Source organism: Cyprinus carpio, chromosome B23 (genome assembly GCF_018340385.1).
Source record: "Cyprinus carpio isolate SPL01 chromosome B23, ASM1834038v1, whole genome shotgun sequence".
Lineage (NCBI taxonomy): Eukaryota > Metazoa > Chordata > Actinopteri > Cypriniformes > Cyprinidae > Cyprinus > Cyprinus carpio.
Genome location: NC_056619.1, coordinates 6,555,013 through 6,572,497, shown reverse-complemented (window position 1 = coordinate 6,572,497; position 17,485 = coordinate 6,555,013). Strand labels below are relative to the sequence as shown.

Below are 17,485 nucleotides of genomic sequence, written 5' to 3'. Positions count from 1 at the left end.
ATTGAAGTAAAGTGTTACCATATAGTGTACCATATAAAGTGTTATATATATATACATGTTCTATATTTTAAAAGAACACAATGATAAATAAATGTGGAACATCCATTGTTTTCATGCTGTTTTTATTCTCTTCATTAATATAGCCTCTAAGAAATGAGAATTTATAGCAGCGTGTTGTATTGTATATTCTGGCCTACTGGTTGCAGGAGTTGAGGCCTGCTGAAATGTCACTCCGCATCAGCAGAGTTCAAACAGATAAACACACAAATTCACAACAAATGTTTGGTCTGGCTCATTTCGGGAGGAGGAGGTCTTGATTTACAGTGTGTGACAGAGAATATGACGGCACAAAATCATTTCATGTATTCTCATCTCATCCCAGCAGACAGGAGGGGTCCTAAAATATCCTAGCCTATGAATATTTTACAGCAGCATACGCTCTTCTGTGATGACTTGCTCTCTATTTTTCTCTCTTATTCATTCTATCTTTGCCAGTTTTCCCATGTATGGTGATCAAAAAAGATGGAAAAGCTCACAACTTAACAAAACAAACCTGTATGACATTGCATATTTTTTTTCTGAAATGACTCATAGTCCTCCCCTCCACCTTTCACAGCCTCAGTGTTTCTCTGACAGGATATTGATAGTGTGCCTATCTTCTCAATGCAGACTCTTTCACAATGGAAAAACACAATCCATCATGTCTAATTCGATCCATTAAGAGGTGTGTTCTGCATTTCTCTCCTCACTGAGCTCTCGGATGCATATTAGAGCTGAAGTGGATGGTGTTGTGCTGAGTGACCATTAGCAGTCAATGACTGCTAATATTTTATTCTAGCAATTTCCACTCTGGTGTAGCACTCTCTACTTTGCTCTGCTGTCTGCTTTTTCTCTCCAAACTTGAGTTTCATAAAAGTTTTCTTTATAAAAGCATATATACACAATGCAGTCTTGTTGAGGAAAGTTTGGAAGCTTATTTCCACCACAAATTTTTGTTTTGTTTTGTTTTGCAGTTGTGTGATGTAAATGTAAAAAATATAATCCCAACTACCTTTTAATTTTTTTTATAAAAAAGACTGAATCAGAATTGCAAGAAAAAAGTCAGAACTGTGAGATAAAAAATCCCAACTACCTTTTAATTTTTTTTATTCTGTGGCAGAAATGAAAAAAAAAAATGAAAAAAAAGAGAAAAAAGAAAAAAGGTTAAAAGAAACAAAAAAATGCATAAATCAAACAATCAGTGGGTTGGACATTATATATTTTAATTGGTTTACAGCAAAATATTAGTTTCATCAGTGCTCTTTCTTCAGTATCAGTGTTTAGAAAAGAAACATTAAGAGCCTTACAGAATCTAAAATTAAATAAATAAATGTATTAATCTTTGAGCTTTTTTCGTATATGCATGACAAGATTATTTATCCAGCATTATAAATTTAGTTAAATATTCCTAGAACATGCTTCTAAATATATAGGCCAGGAAATATTATGCTGATCCTATTATATGTCTGATCCTTTGTTCTGTATCTGGAGAACTAAAATTAAAAACACCTTACATTTATAGATACAGGAAAGTTACATGCTGGGTTTAACTGCAAGTCATCCTATCTCAACCAAACTGAGAAGCTATGCAAAAAACATATCTACAGTGAACATTAATTTAATACATTGTAATTCCACATCCAAACAAAACATTTCTGTTGTACTAAGGCATTGGGTCACAGGCAGAAATGAAGAGTAGTTTGTCTGAGCTATCACTTACTCTTCTGCTGTGCTAGAGGTGAAAGGGGAGTAAAGGCCAGAGTCTTTATCAATTACCATCGACCCGAAGCTATATTGATCCACTGTGGTTTCTGCACTTCTTCACCAGACTCACAATAATCTTGAGCAGCTGCATTAGGGTTATATGCCGGTTCTGTGGAGCCATGACCAAGACAGCATGCAGAAAGACAGTTTTTCTAGCACTGTAGAGGGGTGTCATGCACCTGCTTTAATTGAGGGGGCGCTAGTGTGGCCACTGAGTGACATGGCAAAGAAAGCAAGAGATATAAAATTTGAATTTAATATATATATATATATATATTTTTTTTTTATTAAAATTTTAAAGTTTGAATGGCCACGCATATGCAGCAAGCTACCCTATTGGTCAAGCACTCAATCAATTAAGATGCTGCTAATTTGCATATTTGAAACAATAGAGTGCAATAGTACCCACCCACTTTTCAATGGACTTGGTTCTGGAAGTATTTCTCACATTCGTTTTCCCCCATAAGCATTAAAAATGTCTTTGTTAAAGAGTTATAACCCATGGACCAACCCAACCAGCCACTAGGTGAATCACAACATTACAAACTTGTAGCAGACAAAAAGGCAATGGTACATGACTTTATACTCAGCAGCCTTAATGTGGACAAAAACTACAAAACAAAGCATTGCGAGAGACATAATTGCATTTAAAACATTAAAACTATTCATTATATATATGTTTAGTGATGGAGACCGACTATTTACATTATTTACAGAGCTTCATGGGAGTGGGCAGGCACTAAAGAGTTAATTTGCTTTAATTTGCTAGTTGCAATTCTCTGATTGGTGGATTTTTTGCAGAATCATGGGTAATGTAGTTTTCACCACACTGAAGAAAAATTATTAATTGAATTTACTTATTTTTTAAGGTAAGTGGTTGCAATCAATTTATTTTAGCCACATTAGTTGACTAACTTTCAACTTTTTATTTATTTATTTATTTATTTTTAATGTAGCTACAATAAAGTGTTTGCAACCACTTACCTTAAAAAATGTGTTTTTCAATGCAGTGATTCCTCTCCTTAACATGCTTATTGTAAACATAAATTGAAATCATGCTGGATGGTGGCAAAAGCATATAACATCAATTAACAATATTATCACAGTAGGTTTGTTATAAACGATTTATATGTTATCATTAAAAATCATTTCCCCAACGGATAAAATTCATTTTAAGTTTTGAAACCCTACTGTTGCACTATACTGGACACACATTTAACACAGTTAAAAGAATGGTGCTCATCAGCGCCCCCTATTCCTAAAAACAGTTCTTCATACGACTTTTTAAATATTTCAAAGCTTAACTAATAATTACCAGACAATTCAAATTGTGTATCATTAACATAAGCAGTGCCAGCATGAAAATCAAAACAAGATGGAAGAGAAATTAATCCTGCACTCATGGTAATTAAATAAATAAATAAATAAATAAATAAATTGATTAATAAACGAGGCTTGTATATATTATATAAATAATTATAAATATTTATTTTTGTTATTTATAACATGTATTTAATATTTCTATAGAGATTAAATTATATTTTAATGTCAGTCTCATTTATTTCAGTACTTAAAATTATTTATCAGTTCTTATTTTTTAAGTTTATTATTATTATTATAGGTTTAATTGTTTAATTCATTTTTTTTAATTTTTTTTATTGCAGTTTTATTTCATTTGACAAAATTTATTTTAATAGTTGTAGTTAACATCACTGGCTGTAATTAATTATGATCAGATCATCACTCACACCTTCAGTAGGGTTCTAGCCGGTGTCTTTGCTCAGCTAACAAGGAGCACAAGATGATGAATTGCTATTAGCAAGGTGTTAGAAACTACCTGCTCTCACAGACTCTGTTCTGCATACATCTAGCTGTAAGGCTGCAGATCCCAGCAGCTCCCTGTCCTACTTCCACTGGCCAAATGCAAGTAGTTACCAAACAGGGGTGTCTCAATGGGACAGGCAGTGTAAATTAGCTGGTGCTTTATTAGCATATGGATTGCACCTAAAATGTAGTGAATGGGCAAGTTAAATATTAATATATGGCCTATTTGTAGGTCAATGTACTGTGATGTACTGTATGTTTGTAGTACTTATTATCCTTTAAAATAATATACTGAATGTAAAAGCATCATAACCCTTAATATAAATGACTAAAATAACTAATATATTCTAATAATGATGTAATGACTCAGGAACTGAGCATCAGATTCTCCCTCAGATGGCGTTTTTGGATCAATAGCCAGCAGCTGCTAGGACTCCTGTCTACTTCATGCCATCTCATCTCAGACGGTCTGTCGGCCCTCCTCACTAACAACAGGAGAACAGAGGCGTCTGCAGCAGAGTAAGAACCTGTGGCGCTGACAGTGGGGTGGTAATGGTGTTAGGCAGGTTTGGAGCAGCTGAGTTGAACAGATGGGAGAGACGGGCCAGTGGAAGGTGAGATCTTCGCCTGTCGCGGGAAGCTGGAAATGTTTGCTCTCCCACAGGTTATGCATCGCCTCATAAGGAGTGGATTATAAATAGATGACTTTGCTTTCTCTGTGCAACATAGAATGCATTTTGCTTTACTTAGGAGCACAACACAATGCATTTGAACAGATCTTTCTGCTTGCTAGCGTTCAATAGCAACAGAAAGATGTATAATGGCCTGGTGTACAGCAAAGAGCACTGGCTTTTTAAAACTTCTCAGAAACTCTTAAACTACGTCCACTTTAGACACCATTTCAACTTGCTGAATAACATAAAAAAAAATAAAAAAATAAAAAAAATAAAATGATAATTATATAATAGCTAAAATTATATATGTGTGTGTGTGTGTGTGTGTGTGTGTGTATGTATATATATATATATATATATATATATATATATATATATATATATATATATATAATTCATATAATTTAAAATAAATAAAATAAAATAAAAATAAACCCAACATCAAATAAAGAAAAAAAAATGTCCATACTCAATCTAGATTTATAATAGTGAGCTCATTATTTAAAAAGCTAATTTGTGACATTGAGCATGTGAATAAAATAAAATAAAATAAAATAAAATTTTGCCATTTTGCAAAATACAACATTGCATCTCAAACACAACCTAGATTCACTATTTTTAGATCATGTGAAAAATAAAATAAAATAAGGTTAAATCCAACATCAAATAAAAAAAAAATCTAAAAATAGTCTATACTGAATCTAGATTCATAACAGTAAATCTAGATTCACTATTCTTTGTTCATTATTTTAATAAAAATATATAAAATAATAATAATAAATAAAAAAACAAAACAATATAAAATTAAATATGGCAATAAGGTAAGAGAAGGTTAAATCTAACATTGAATTTAAAAAAATCAAATCTAGATTCACTATTTTTAGGTCATGTGAAAAATAAATAAATACATAATACATACATACATACATACATACCATTAAGATAAGGTTATAAAAGTAATATTGAATTAAAAGGAAAAAAATCTAGATTTACTATTTTTAGGTCATGTGATATTAAGCATGTGAATAATAAAATAAAATAAAATGAGATAAAAGACTGTTAAAACCAATGAATCAGCCAGTAACCACTGATAGTTTGATGAATGAATCAACCAACATCACCAACATCCCAAAATTAAAGAGACACAGAAAGAATCACAAGTCATTGTAAGCTTATTATGATTTATAATATACTCATCCTCATAATCATTATTGATAGATCTCTTTACATTTATAATCTTTTGGAAGGAAAAGATGAATCTCTTGTTCTCTTTCCAAGATTGTCTTTTAGGTTTAGCATTAGCGTCCAGTGGTCCTTGTAAAGTGCACGACATTTATCACATCCAGAGAATGTATCGAGTCCTCCATCTCTTGGTTCTTCTCTTTGTTATATTATTGTGCTCAGTTTTTTTTTTTTTTTTTTTTTTTGTCTTTATCCTAGAAAACAAAAGGTCTGTACAAGAAATAAAAGATCAGGCCTCCTGGATGATAATGTGGGGACAATATCACATATACACATAGACACATGCAGACCAACACCTAATATCTCAGCTCATCCGCTGAAGTGCACAGTTCATTATCCATCAACCTGTTGACATCGAGAGTATCTCCACAGACAGCGGAGAGAGCTGTGCTGCTACACAGAAACATAGCGTGCTTTTCCAAGCAGACAATGGTTTGCCATTCATAGTTTCATAAGGCCTTGTTCACACAGGCAGCAAAAATTCGTTTTTTCAGCATGTAATAGCTTAAAATAGATCCAAATCACATTCACAGGTCGTATGAAATGAAAGTTGGTTGATTAAAATCTGATTTTTGGAAACGAGTTTCAATAAATAGAAGTACAATTTAGCATAATTTTTAAGAGAGTAGGACTTATGGAAATAATAAATATTTCCAGTAATACATACTTAAGTGTGTGTGTATGTATATATAAAGTCATTAAAGTCATTTCCATTAAACCTTTTTAAATAGATTTGTTATAACACCTTTCTAAGGATAAAGTTGCAATTGATTACACTTAAAATATATTCATTTTAAATCAATTTCAAATAACATACTACAGTTCAAATTATAATCGAATACTTGACATGTGCTTTAGTATGTTAGACAACACATTGTACTTTAAAGCAAGACAAACAATTATTAAATCAATTATTTAAACAATTGTAACATTTTCATTTGACATTATTACAAAGTGCACTTCTTAAAACTATTTAACACTTGTATTTCTTTTATCTTATACTAAATAATATCTGCAAGTGCAGACATTAATAATATTATGAATATCTCTTCTGTAGGTTCAGATATTATTACAAGCGCAGATATCGTTTCTGCAAGTGTAGATGTGTAAAAATACACTCTTTAGTTTTGAAGTACACATATAATACAATTAAGCACACTTCTTTTTCACAAGGGTATGAATAGTCAGATTGGATTTCAATGTTTTTTCATAATTCAGGTTAACCATTTTTATGTTGTTGTTGTTTTTTCTCCATGTAATGAACTATGTGGAATTTATTATATGTGACATAGTAAATGAATGCATTGGATGAATGCAATACACCATTATAAAAGAAAGTAGCTTAGCATCATGCTAATGCTAAAGTCATTACCATAGAGAGCAATATAGATACACTTTACTAGAGACTGGCTACAGTGTCTTAACAAACAGATCCAGTCACTTTAAACACTGCAGCGCAGACAGTCGGTCCAAAACAACTGGATTTGGAAAACATTTTAAACAAACCGGATGCAGTGCAGTGTCCCACCTCCATCAACCCCAAAACACCTCTATTTCTGAATCACATCTGCTCATCTTACCCCTAAACAATCTTCTTCTCATCATCAATCCACCCATCCTCAATCCCACCTCCATCAAACCCCATAATATATACCTCTATTTCTATATATATATATATATGCTATATATATTATTCTATATGCATGTACATTATTTCCATATTGCATGTACATGTTCATAGCAAATGTGGTCTTTTTTATATATATATATATATATACACACACTGTATTTCCATATTGCATGTACATTATAAAAACAAATATATACACACACAAAATCCATAAATCATGCCTGAATGTGAACAGTAAAGCCTGTAATGACATTCAGTTGAATACTGATTAGATATAAAGGCGTCGTTTGATTGCTGAGACATTTATATACCGCAATAATCAATAGGCAAAGTTTCTATGATAATTACAGTTCGAGGTTCTTTTTTTGTGTGTGTTTGTGCTTAACGTATATGAAGTTTACTAATACTACAATACATCTAGATTTGGATAAGGTTTAAAGGATATAATTGCAGCTGTGAATTTGTCGACTATTAAGAAACTGTGTTACATGGCAGAGGTGTTTTATAAAGCTAGAGCTTTTGTGTTAAGACAACAATGAAAGCAGCAGATTCTGCGAAAGTATCATCACAAAGCTGTGTTTGTATATAAGCGTTAAAAGTATTCGAAATCTATAGAGTATTACAAATGTACAGACTGACTGTCACAGTGAATATATTTCAAAATATATTCGCAATTTCAGACAGAACGAGGCAGCTATGGAGACACTATTAAATACGATACTTTGAGAGCATCAGTTCGGCGTATTTCGCTACTAAACGCTTGCGACATCTTATTAAGAATTCCTTCGTCTCGAAGACGATTTGTAGCCCAGTGTAAAAGGGCTTGTCCAATTACTGCATACCATCCTTTGCATGGACATCCATTAAAAAAGGGCTTCTGCATGCATTCAACAATGCACATGGAAAAGCAAAATAACATAGAGAAAGTATGTTTTCCTGAAACGATTGACAAGCATCCTCAGAGTGGCGTATGTTATGTAGGGTATACAGTCATTAAAACAGCATGCGATGGAATCGGTAAATATGAGAGGAGGACGAAAAAATCCACTATGGTTCTAAACTAGGCTTTTCTTTGAAAAAAAAATGATGATGGAATGGATGCAAAATAATTTTATGTATGAATAAATGCCTTAAACTACGACAAATAAGTCAACGCCTCACAAATTTATCTTACTTTCACGTCATTTTCATACTCTAATCAATTAATTTCAACTTCCAACATTTTTTCTCATCAAATATCGGATTTTGCTGAGAAAAATGTTACATTGTACAAATAAAATGGGTGGTGAACAGTTTCGTGTTGACTTTAAGTGGCTTATTACATTCTTGATACCAGTTCTTGACTTTTCAGTGTCCCGTCCATTAAGGCTAAACGTAAAAGTAATGGCTGCAATATGTCACTCACTTTTCCAAGTCTCTGAGACCTTCTTAAGCAACCCCTGCTTTCTCTAAACATTTTCTTAGAACTGGTGAAAGCAGGTAGCATGGCTTAGCATAGGTTCAAACCCCAACCCTCACTCATTGAAGCTCTGGGCAGGGGAAGTAAAAGTGTTATTAGGTTAGGAAGTCTTGCATTTGGAAAGGGTGGAGTGAATGGTGCACCACGCTACTGGATATGGCAGTACTGCCTCACTGAGAGGCTTTCAGAGTTTTCGGAGAGAATTTGCATAGCCTCGGTGGCCGGAGGCCTACATCTCATTCGGCCAGAATAACAGCAAACATAGTGGCAGGGAGATCTGCCAAGTATTTTGGCAGTGGAAAGAATCTAATTCTGAGAAAAACCTTGAGCAATTCAACGTGTTTAAACTGGGGTGGTAGGGTACGAATGTTAAGTTCCCAGAGCTTTTTTTACTTCTTAACTATAAATTGCATAGGTCCTGAACCACTTGGATTTCAAAACAAAAGGTTTTCTGCTATTATTTCCCACTTTAAAGACCCCATGAAATGGTTTTACAAAAACAATGCCATGACTAAAGACTGGAGAGAAAAAGCTCTCAGAAATAAATACATATTAAATAAATAAATAAAATTAGTTGCAAGTGTAAAGAAAAAAAAAAATAAAATGTTATTTTATGTGATTTATTTGATGCTTAAAATTTTTTTATTTTATAAATACACATGGCGACATTTTAATGGGGATATATACCTTGCATATGCATTACAGTGTAGTTACATTATCTACCAGCAGGGGCTAACTGGGGACTAACCAGCCAAAACTAGTTGGCACTAGAAGAAGGAGACTTTCTCATTCTTGGGAACACTCAATCAGACAAATCAGCCCCAAAAAAAATAAAAATAAAAAAATAAATAAATATTTTTGCCCCTAAATAGATGATATAATCAGTATTTTGACTGTTTTTCTCAGAAAGGCTTTTATTTATACTTATACCTTAATATACTTTAAAAAATAAAATAAAGAACGCTAGCATTTCAGTGGCCTTAAACCGAACTGGATTAAAAGCGGCAAAAGTCCTTTTTTATTTCATGAGGTCTTTAACATCAATGCAACAGACAATGCTAGAGAACCAACTTTAGTTATGAGGATAAGCTACAGACTAGATGTGTCAAATGAACCCCAAAACCATGAGAATCCCTCGTTATTAAATCAGGAATTGAGATTTTGCAGAGTTAGATCTCCCCCATATCCAAATGTGGTGCTTTGAAATGCTTGTTTTAATTGGTGCATCTCACTCTCCCTCCAAACTTAAGAAATTAACAACCTTGATGGAATTCAACCCTGAACGTGGGCTATTACACTATATCTAATGTATTAGCCTACCAACACAGAAAACTATTTGCAAAATCTTGCAACCTTAAAACAAAAACAAGCATTTATAATATTGCACATACCGTTAATCTCACAGAGAAAAATATTTATATTGATAAAGTTATGAATACTTATTTCTAGTTTTGTAAGTATCATTCTTACTACAGTACATGCATGCTACAAAGAATGTGTTTCAGACATGCACCACAAAAGTAGTAGAATATTTCCTATCTCTTACAAAAGCTATTCAAGGAAGCATCATTTTCACACAAGTTTTATCCAAATTCTCCAGCATCATATCATGAGCAGGATGCACCATGGAATGGCACTAAAATGTAAAAAGAACATAAAAATGCAATAAATAATGGCAGTGAACTTCATCTTTGGTGACCTGACTTATTGAGTTTTGCTGTTGTTGGCTGCAATGTCACAGTAAAATATCTACACTCCGGCAGCCCACCGTCAGGCGCTTGTAGGGGTAGATCGTTGTTACAAAAGACATTTCTCATACACATGGAATGCTGGGAAGTTTACAATGCTGGGAAAAGTAAGTGACGTGAGGAAATGATGCAATGGAGGGCAGCTGCACATGCAGTATAGTGGAAGGACGATGATGGAAAAACAGGCAAATTCAAAACAATCTCCACTCCACTTTCAGGTCTGTTTACTCTAACATGGGACTCACTGAGATCCTAGGCAGCAAAGGGGGTGGGGGGGGGGGGGGTCGTAGAGATAAAGAAAAGGGGCAGTTTAATCGGCTTTCCAGGCCCCCAAGATTAGTCATGCACATATTTCTCCGTCACAAGATGGAATGTAACATTTTTAGGTACCGCACATGGTGTGCTGTTGCGGCTGGCAGGACAGGCAGCGTTTGTGCATTCACAGAGAAATACATCCTCCATGGTGATTCTTCACAAATATACATTAACTCCTCCATGTTTTAAAGCCACTAATCAATTTGGAGCGACAAAATTCCCAGGTACAAATACACTCAAGGGGTCCTCAGGTTGGCAGTGAATGGGCGAATGGGAGTCAGGAATTGGTCCCTCTATGTTACGCTTGCATCTATTAGGCTACGATTTTGCTACTGTTGCAAGCAGAACAACTACTAGAACAGTCACACAGAAAAGACAAACTCCATGCAGACACTGAACACGAGGATGCAAAACAACGTCCCCCAACAATCAAGTTTTCCAGAGCTTGCGACAGGGAATGGGGATGGAATGATGGAGAGGTCTTCTTTACTGATCCTTCGCTCAAATGGTTGCATTTCAGTTCTCCCATCTTGAAACTCCTGCATGAGGCGTCTGAAGCCTTCAAAACCGGGGGTGTGCACTCCCCTACTTTATCTCACCTTCTTCGTCAAGGCAGTTCAAAGCAGTTATACATCTGTAAGCATTTTGGTGATGTTAACATAGTTTGTGTTGGTTAGGGTGCAGTTGCCGGTCTTGATGTTCTCCTCTCGAAAGTCCTCTATGCTGTTGTTCACAGCTTCTTGAATTTCCATGTAGTCAGACTTGCTCATGGTTGACCCGCTGCGGCTCTTTTTCAGATCCTCCGAGGAGTCTATCTTGGGGACACTGGTCACGTTAAGGTACTGGGCCTGTTCCTCGCCCTCCGTCTCTCGATGGTAGAAGTAGTTGAAGTTGGAGACTATGACGGGCACGGGCAAGGCAATGGTCAGTACACCAGCAATAGCGCACAGGGATCCCACAATCTTGCCTCCGATGGTCGTTGGAACCATGTCACCGTACCCTACTGTCGTCATTGTGACCACGGCCCACCAGAAGGCATCGGGGATGCTAATAAACTGCGAGTCAGCCTCGTCCGCCTCGGCGAAGTAGACGGCACTTGAAAACAGAATGACTCCGATAAAGAGAAAGAAGATAAGAAGCCCAAGCTCCCTCATGCTGGCCTTGAGTGTTTGCCCAAGAATCTGCAGCCCTTTCGAGTGCCGGGACAGTTTGAAGATCCTGAAGACTCGTACTAATCTGATGACCCTCAAAATGGCAAGCGACATGGCTTGCTGCCCTTGCTGGCCATCCTCTGGCTTCTCTGCTAGCTCTGTGCCCAAGGTGATAAAGTACGGTATGATAGCCACAATATCAATGATGTTCATTATATTGACAAAGAAGCCCGCTTTGCTGGGACACGCAAAAAAACCGCACCAGGAACTCGAAGGAGAACCATATGATGCAGGTCTCCAGGATGAAGAAGGGGTCATCAAAAAAGTAGGAGGAGTAGTAACTTTTTGTTGAGTTGGAGCTCAAGGGAATTTTGTGTGGGTCCAGGTCCTCACTGCGAAAAACCGGAAGGGTCTCCAGGCAAAAACTGACTATAGATATGAGGATGACCATTACGGAAATTATGGCAATAATCCGGGCAGGCCCTGAACTTTCGGGGTACTCAAAGAGCAGCCACACCTGCCGCTGAAACTCATTTTCTGGCAGGAGTTTCTCCTCTTCCTTAATAAATCCTTCATCCTCCCTGAACATCTCGATGGCTTCTTCCCCGAGCTCATAAAAACGTATCTCCTCAGAAAAAATATCCAGTGTCACATTGACAGGCCTCCGCAGCCTGCCGCCTGACTGGTAGTAATAGAGAATGGCGTCAAAACTTGGGCGGTTCCTGTCGAAAAAGTACTCGTTCCTCAGAGGGTCAAAGTAGCGCATTCGCTTTTTGGGGTCCCCGAGCAATGTCTCTGGGAACTGAGACAGAGTTTTGAGCTGTGTCTCAAAGCGCAGGCCAGAGATGTTAATGACCACCCTTTCGCAGCACTCATGATCTGGATCCGGGTCATACGTGTCCTGTGGCTGACCCGGGTGAGCTGCGGCTTCATCAACTGGGTCGCCTGTGGCAACAGTCATGCTGTAAACGAATGCAACCTGCAGTTTGGGGTCAGGATGCGATGGTGTTGCCTCTAAAAATTGAGGGCTTCCTTTCACTCCTTAACACCTCCCTCTTGCAAACACTGAAAGAAATATAAAGCAGAAGAAAAGATTACTTAGGCCAACATGCTTTCAACATGCTCACTGCAAGAATGAAATGTGCTTAGCAGATATGCATTTATTCTACTCTACTGTGAGTTTATTTGGCTTCCTCAACACAATGCATTTGCAACTCATTTTGTTTTGGAACTAATATAGCAAGTTATTCAAACACCATCAAATCTAAAATGAAAGTGAAGAGACTTCAAAGCACTGCACAAGGACCCAAAGCATTGCTGCTGAGGAAATACACATAAATTATGGCTCTAGAAAACCAGGGTATCTAAAAACATATATCAATCATTTGGAGAAGTCAGCCTGACCACTTTACACATTGTAGTTGCTTTTATCTGCCAAGTAGATCAATACTTGCCATGGCAAGACTGTATCATTCCTCATAGGATTCAATTATGCAATGTAAATCTAATAACAGCCTGAGTGCACTTAAATCATAATTAGATATTTCAAAACCTCCCCAAATGCATTTCGCCAAGACAGCAAGACTGCTTGAGATAGACAGTTGAAGAAATGCAACATTGTCTTCTATCTTAGTTCCCCATCAGTAAGACAAATATATCTAAAAAACATATGTCTACGTTTACATGCACATCATTTTCCAATTAAGGTCTGGATAGTGTATACCATTTAGGGCTGGAGTTGGAAAAAGACATTTACATGCTGTAAAATAATTGCAGTATTGCTGTATTTTTTTTTCTTTATACTGCAGAAGCTCTTGCAATGATTTTAGACAGTAATTTATTTTAAATGTAATGAATTAGGAAGATCACATAGCCGCATTGCTCCATTAATGTGTTTCTTCAATAGCATGACTTTTTACAGATGTGTGTATCTAGTATCATGTAGAATTACATGTGCATTTATAAGAAAATGTGCAATATCTGGAGTCAGGTGATGTTTGCATGACCCAAAATTGTAATTTGGATAATTTGGCATTTCCTATGTCTTATTCAGATTTATAGAAACCCGAATATCGGTAATGTGGTTAATATCAGTTTAATGTGTGCATAAGAATATAACCAAATTCTGATCAATATAAGAATATTCTTGTGCATTTTTTCCACAGCCAGTGTCCCTACTGCTTAAACCAGCCTCACAGTTTGTGAGGCTGGTCTCAAGCTGGTCTCCCATCCTGCCTAAGCTGTTGCTCCGAAGGTTTAGCCGTTAGGCCAGCCGGTTACTCAGTCTGAGCATGCAGCTAAAAAATGCTCTAAAACCATCCAACAGGCTGAGAGAGCAGCTAAGACCAGCAAACCAGCTTATAGGCTGGCTTAGGATTTCTTTTTAGCTGGGGGTGTCAATCTAAAGCACAGACAAACATATGAATCATTGCAGTGTGACTAATTAAACATATTCAGTGTGCTATTCAAATAACATCTTTAAGCTTCCACTAAAGTCAGTCAGCTCAACATCCACAGACAGTGCAACTCCAATAAGCAAAGAGTAGGTTACGCAAGCTTACCTGCAAGCATCAAGAGTCGCCAAAGCGCCAGAGAAATCATTTGACAAATGATTATGTTTACATGACACCGGCAGGACTAATAAAACGTCTCGTTTCCAGGGTCAGTGGTGTCTTTCAGCAGCCATTCATTACAGGTACTGCAACGATCCCGGTCTCCCTCCCAACCGCTGCGCCGTATGCGCCTTCAGGACAAACGGGAAACATACAGCAGCGTGTCTCAAAGAAATGAACGGAGGCCAAGCGAAGGGGACTCCCTTAAGGCGTTATTTGCAAAGAGCTTCCCATTGAAACGGTCCGAAGATGCTAAGGTCAGCAAAATCTGACGCCCCCTGTGTCCTCACAGTGTTGTCTCGACTCAATTCAGAGATCTGCAAAGAAACAGGGGAGCTGTTTGCGTTGGGCGTCGCCTCAAACATGCTCACATTACACAAGATAGTAACATTTAACACAAGAGACTGAGGAGAATTGCCTGAATACGTGTGGCCGCTCGAGTTTGCTGGCCAAAATGATGCTCTGAGGAGTGGCAACATCTTGTTGTTGAGCAAACGCGCTCATCTTACGGGCAGAAATCCATAGAGCATCACGTTTCAGATGTTCCAAGTCATAATTTCGCTGTTTGTTTGTTTTCCCCGTTGCGCAAAGACAGCGTCCGTTTTTAAGGTGTTATCCAATTGCCCGAAAACAAGGTTTTTTGTTTGTTTATGACAGGACACATATTCAGATTCCAGGCTCATGCACCCATGAAAAACACATCACACCGGCTGTGATCAGTGTTTTAACCCCTTCAAGCAAGCGCGGGGTGTCTGCAGTGACATGCTTCAGCAATAGGTTCCTCTCTCTAGGTGGATGATCAAAGCATGCCCATGCATTACTGTGCTAAAGGCATTCACGCATTTTGTTTCACTCAAGGCATTGATGTATCAAATCATGCATTTAAATTATATATATATTATTTTTTAATAAATAAAAAAAATAAAAAGTCAACCTTCCCGAGTCCCAAAATATCCATCGACTTATGCACAGGGATCCCTCGTGCGCTTACTTGTGCTCTCCTCGTTAATTTTAGGGAGTGGCGCGGTGCGAGCGAGCCATTTCATGTCAAAGTCCAACTTTTTAGTCTTTTACTCATAATTATTGTGTAAGAGCGAGCGGTTTAGGCTGCAGTTGGGCACTGCTGCGCATACAAAGGGTCTACAGTGATCTGTGCTGCTGCTCACCACCACTCCTTACCGCTGTACAGCGTGGGCAAGTTAAAGGGGAAGCGCCTCCTCTGCGCTAACACAGCTGCTGCTGCTGCTGCTGGTACCTCACTACTCATACCCATCCCAGAGGCTGTCATCAGTCAATCACATGTTATTACAAATATCCATCTTTTTGTCGAAATATGTTTTAAAATATCTATCTATTTATTTTAAATATTATATATGCAGTATTTGAAGATTTTTATATAAATATATAAAATAATGAAGTATTATATAAAATATAAAGTTGTCACATTACGTTTTTATACATAGTATAATTGTTGTCAATAAATAACATACAATTATTTGGATATAGAAATGTTACATATTTATTATTAGCATGTAAAAAAAATTGTATTAAGATAGTATAAAAATACTTTTTATTAAAATAAATAGTATAAAATAGAAAAAAAAAAAATTTATTTATCAATCCAAAATACTTACAAAACAAAAAAACACAAAATAATGTAACAACATGTCTCCTCTGTGCTAATTATCAGAGTAAATCACATTTCTGATTAAAAATATGCATTTGTAAAACATGTTAATATATTTGTATATATATATATGCAATATTCCAAACAAATGTAATAATAATAATAATTATTATTATTATTATTATTATAATTTTATTTAATTACATAAATATTACATATAATTATTATTAAAATATACAAAATAGTATTCCACTCCAACTGACCTTTTATTATTTCATTTATTACAATAGTATAAAAAAAATTAATATGTGAATATAATTATATAAAAAAGTTTTTTTTCAACAATGTAATTAAAAACATTTATATAATGGTTAATATAATCAATTATTTTATATTTTAATAAATATGTTTATGATAAATATTGTGTCAAGTTTTTTTTTATTGTTATATAGATGTTAAATTAATCATTTATTATTAAAATATAATAATATTTTGAAGTGTCCTGAGCTACATCTGGATGCTTGTAATGGGCTTTTTGACCTGTACTACCTTGAACATCCTAGCAACTGCATATACTAAAATAATTCAAAACAACTTAGAAATCTATTAGCACTCACATTTTCTTAAGAAACCATAAAAATAAATTTTTAGACATATATGTAATAAATAATTACTGAACATTATTATTTAATTACTTGTGATTGCAAGTAGCACACCTTTGAAAAACAAAGCAGCGGCATGCAGCAACAGACCTAAGTCCTCTTAAATATAAGCAAAATTTAACCTTGATGTACTGGGGTTGAACTAATATACGCATATTTCTCTTCAGCTCTTAACATGTGGATAATGATGTCCTAATCGTAATTAACAGCACTTTTTGTCCCTGACTCACTAATGAGTCCATCTATCTCTGCTGCTCCAGCCGCTCACTATCTGGAAGCTGTAAAGACTGGATTTCGAGCCTCCATGTAATACATGAAGAACAAAGAAGGGAAAGCTTGCTGCCAGTGTATAACATTCTGAATCTGGCATATGCATTTACACTCAGTATTGAATCATCTTAGCTTATGTTCTTTTGCATATATGTGTCTCAGACTTGCTAGAAAACTGTGATAATTCGTATACAGGCCTGGCTGCTGCTAGACCTGAATATGTCTGTTTGTTTCTAAAGTGAAATGAGGAATGGGTAGCGTGGAGTTCCAGTGGGTATGTTAGGGAGGTCTCTCGGGGGACTGTTGCTGTGTTGTGCACATGAGAGGATGAACTGTGTGTGTCTGATGCGTGCACATGCATCGAGAGCGGCTGCCACTGCATGTTTACTAAAGCAGCAAAATAAACACCATCTGATGAACTGAGCCAAATATGTAGCCTTATTGATAGCGCTGGACTGATGTGATGAT

General features: G+C 36.0%; 1 pseudogene; it reads right to left on the bottom strand.

The window, feature by feature from the left end:
* Positions 1-7,377: 7,377 nt before the first annotated feature.
* LOC109055438 lies at positions 7,378-15,679 on the bottom strand (annotated as a pseudogene).
* Positions 15,680-17,485: the final 1,806 nt, after the last annotated feature.